Here is a 4916-nt window from a genome sequence, read left to right as displayed (position 1 = left end):
GAAAGCACACCTTGCCAAAAATAGTAGATGCAGCAACAGACATGGCGTAGGTGCAACTACGACCCAACAAGATTTTATAATCTAATGGGGCATCAATGACTTTGATATCAATCAAGATAGGCTTTCCAGCAATGGTGATGGGATAGTTGCGATACAAACCGAGGGGTTACGAGGGGTGACTGTCCCAAGCATAGACATCGATAGTGGATGGGCATAGGTCAAGGGAACCAAGTTGCTTATAAACACTAGCGGCCATCTCACAAGTGGAGCCGCCTTCGTTTATGATACACTGCTAGACCGTGGAATTCTTAATGGAGACTGGTATTTGAAAGGAAACTGAGGAAGGAATGGGGTGATGTTCTCCTTTGCCAACATCAAATACAATCAAATGATCATCAAAGGGATCCACGGTGCCTAAAGCATATCGTAGAGATTTCCATTTGGATGGGCATGTCTTGAGGACTTCCAACATTGACATTCTAGTAGGGGACTGTGCCAAGTCATCTACTATGTTATAGGTATGGGCAACTTTAGAAGAAGCAACAGTTTGACGTAATGGAGCTTTGGGGATCTTGGAGGGGACTATGATTTTAGGTAGAGGTATCTGTAAGGTGCCATTTGGTGATGATATAAGCTTAGTGGAAACTTTGGTTTGGTGATTAGTCGCTGACTTGGTGAGGGGCTTGACATATTGGCACAACTGAGTCTGAAGGTTGACTTACTTGATGTTGACTTCGTCAAAATTCATCCTGAGGATCTGGTAATTGTTCATGCTAGATTGTGAATGCGGAGGAGTTGCATTACCCTATGTGTGTTGGGAATCTACATATCCCTAATGGGGAAAAGGATTTGTAAGCATAGCTGAATGTGATGAAGCAGGAGGGGCAAGGGGTGGAGAAATGGGTTGAGGTCCTCTAGAAGCAGTTTCTTTAGCTTCCCATGCTAGGTGCATCTAAGTAAAAAGGGAAACTCATGTGTATAATGGCCAAATAATCAACAACATGCATAAGGTTTATTCATACAAAGAGCCATGGTTTGCTTGGGTTTTCCACCCTGTTTCTTGGTTGCAGGATTAGGTTGGTCACCCTGAGGGGCATTGGGTGGTGGACCATGGTTTCCTTTATTATCTTGAGATGGCTAGTTTCAGTTACCCTTCCCCTTATTCTTTCGATTAGGGTTGGGGGAATGGGTTGCACTCTGTTGAGCATATAGTTGAACTTAAGGAGGTGGTTATTGTTGTGGAAGAGGTGGAGAAGGCATGGGAGGTTGGGGCGCTAGTGTTGGAGGGGATGAAGCGCTAGGTGGTGCATAAGGATAGAATGAATTGGTGGAAAATTTGGGATAATTAGGTGAAGCGACAACTGGCCCTAACATCGACTGATGCATATGGGGATAAGCATATGTCGTGCTTAAACCTTGGTAAGTGCTTCCATGGGAAGGAGGAGGAGTGAGATAGGTGTAAGTGGAACTGATCCCCCCTAGGGTTGACCATAACTCGTAAGAGGCTAAGGATATGTTGGAGGTGGAGGGTGTGATATAGATCTAACGATATCGTCAAAAACATGAGATTTCCATGATGCATTAGCAATACCAGGTCGAGGAAGATCAGGAATGACAGTATAAACATATCGTGATTGTGCATAGATCGGGTCATATTTCAATGCTACTTGGAGTGCTTCTTCCTCGGATTGGGGGAAGTGGGAGGCAACATATTTACCAGTGGGGGAAAAAAGTGATCTAAGGAACCAATCCATATAGACACGGTCTTAAAATTCAAGAGCCCTACATGTGCTCCTCCTTCTACACCATTCTTGAACATGGTCAGTTAGGTGGGTGGTATAAGTTTGACGAAAAGAGGTCAAGAGTTTGGTACCAGCATCATATCATAGGGATCACTGGAAGTATGAAAAAAAATCTTTGGCTAGAGTCATAGAGGTGGAATGGGAGGCATGCGGTTTGTTAACATACCAGTAGGAAACAACTCCAGTAAGGGTGCGTTGGAACAGACGAAGACAAATGTAGTATTTAGTGATGGAATTAGATGAACACCACATATCAAATGAGCGAACATGATTTGTGGGATATTCTCTAGGATTACCTTCGAACTTGGGGATATCAAAAGGAAGCTTGGTAGGCATAACAGGATAACTGGGGTCATGGAGAAGAGGATCGTTGATGAGCTGGATGAAATCAAGGAGGCTCAAACTAGTCATATAGGGGAGAAATGGGAGGTTAGTGACCATACTGGTAGAGGTTCCACTTATGGGGTTGCCTTGGTTAGCACATTGGTTTCCCGCACCCACGTTGGTGCCTAAAATGGTGGTGGTACAAGAAGATGTGGAATCAAAGGAAGAACTGGAAGAATCAATGGAACTAGAGTTAGAATGAGGACTCAATGGAGGACTAGGAGGATGAACTATAACTCGACAGGGAGGAGTAATATGTCCTAAAGGAAACTAGGGATGAAGGCTATGAAGTCTCTATGAAAAACACCTAGAGGGTGCAATGATGTTAATAAATATATGACTCAATAGACTAAAAGGGAATGATAGGAGAAAAAGAGAAACAATCAGCAAGCAATCACCTAGTGCAATGGTTCCACATGTAAAATAACTATATTAATATGCTACTCTAATTCAAGAAAATGCATCCTATCAAATAAAAATGACATTTAACCTATAGGTGATATAAATCCTCAAACAAATCCTAAATGTATTGTTTTAGATGGCCTTCCAAAAGACTTCTTACTTGATGGAATCAAATCCCCGCAAGTAGAGTTTTCCAGAGAAAGGTGGGGTAGAGAACCAATTTTTACCCATGGCCAATCCTATAGGGTGTTTTCCTATGATTTGTCACTACGATTACCTTTGTCCCATGGGGGTGGTCGAGTCTTGAGTTTCTTGGTGATCAACCATCGCATGAGATTCCCTGCCACGGGTTGGATAGCCTCGAGCAAAACTGCTCGCATGATGATCTAGCCTAACCCCCTCTGAATTAGGTTTATAATGCACTCCGACTTTAGACCATGGGATAGTGAAGGATTTTAAACTCCCTAATATGTTAACTTCTATGTCTCAGTGTAAGTGATTGATGGGTGTTATTGGAATCCTATCCCACCGATCATACAAATAACTACATCTATTGGTTAGCCTTAGTGTCCAAGTGGTCTTAATCTATGTGTGTTGATTTTTTAGCGTGTTGTGTTTCAAGTCTTGGCATGGCGGTGTTAACCAAGCTCACATTTTCTTACAGTGTGTGTGTGTGTGCGTGTGTGTGTGTGTGTGTGTGTGAAAATGATGTGTCAAGTGGATGAGTTAATTGAGCATGTTTTATGATGCCATGGTTTTTTGAAAATAAAGTGCTGAAAAACTATAAATACTATTGAAAATGGACGGTAAAATGAACAACAAAACCAAGCACACAAATCCCCACCCAAGAAGGCTATTAAGGAGCTAAAAAAAGAGGAGGAAAACTAGCTACTCAAAGACACATAAATGGCCAAAGGATCTAATGTCTAAGGGATTGTGATCTAAAGGCACTAATATGTTGTAAATGGTGCAGACAAACAACAAAAATCATAGGTGAAAAATGTTGCAAAGGACATGCAAGAAGCTCCAAAAAAATAGGAAACTCAAGGGGATCCTAAGGGGGAAGGCAACACTAAAATCTGAAGGGAGTAAAATGATGAAGAAACCTATCCAAGAGGTTTGTAAAATAGTGGAAAAAACCCTAGAAATCAGTGGCTAAAAGTGTTGTACCCTAGATTCCTCAACTCAACAAATATCTTCCTAAATGATGAAGATGTACTCTACACCCTAGGGGGATTTTTCTTCCTTGATGAGAAATTACTAAGAGAATATAGGCCTAGGGGTGGCTTAGAAAAGAATAGAAACCATCTTGAGTACACACGCAACACAATTGATAAATCTGACAATTTCTAAAAAATGACAGAATGCAGATTATGACCTGAAAAGTGCATTAGAATGCAGAAAATTGGCCAAAAAGTGTGTTCCAGAACACAAATAATGGGCTAAAAAGTGTTTTTTTCTCCCGTAACTCTCACTCGGAAGATTTCACCCAGATTGTGCCATCTCTTGCTCAACTGGTACCTGTGACCTGCGGAAAGGTGCAGAAAACCAACAAAAACCAAAAAAATCTAGAAAATAAAGTGGATCTAAAAATAGAAATTGAGGGGCTAAAAATAGTTGGAAAAAACTAAATAACATTGAAACGATAGTCACCAAGGATTTGAATTATTACACCATTGGAGTCGCCATTTTTTAGAATAAATATTCATAGTATGTGTGCCAAAAATGCTTCACTTAAGTCACTAGTGACAAGTGACCCTAAAAACAAGATATGGCTATCTACACTTCAGCTAACATGAAAAAATAAGGAAACCCTGAAGTAGAAAGATCATATACATCCCAAAACATAGAACAGAAAGAAATAACCGATGTAATAACCCAATAGAAGCTTTGAATAAATAAGAATACCTGATGAATAGGATTTACAACATGGGTCTGCAAAATCCCCCTCCGTGGGATAGGTCCTTTGATGTCCTTGTGCTTCAACGATTTGTTTCTCTCTCTCAATATGTAGAAAAAACCAAAAGAAAGATGGAACTCAAGTGGGACCTCAAATGTGGGAAGACGATAGTGGTGACGATGATAATGATCATAGTGAAGAATGAGTGGAAAACCCTCTTATTTATAACAAAGTATTGGGCTAAATTAGGAATTGGAAAATAATAAAATATTATTGACTAAATCAAAATCTAGACGTTAGGAATACTTTATTATATTTTTTGGAGAGGGAAAAGATATTTAAAATGGTCAAATATCTTTATTTAGAAAATGTTTGAAGTAATTAACAAACAAAATTATTTATTAATCATTTTGTGAGGATTAAGAAAA

The sequence above is a fragment of the Pinus tabuliformis genome, chromosome 2_2, assembly GCF_031772625.1.
Source record: "Pinus tabuliformis cultivar Carrire ecotype Pingquan chromosome 2_2, CPIR1, whole genome shotgun sequence".
Lineage (NCBI taxonomy): Eukaryota > Viridiplantae > Streptophyta > Pinopsida > Pinales > Pinaceae > Pinus > Pinus tabuliformis.
Note: the sequence above shows the minus strand (reverse complement) of the source record.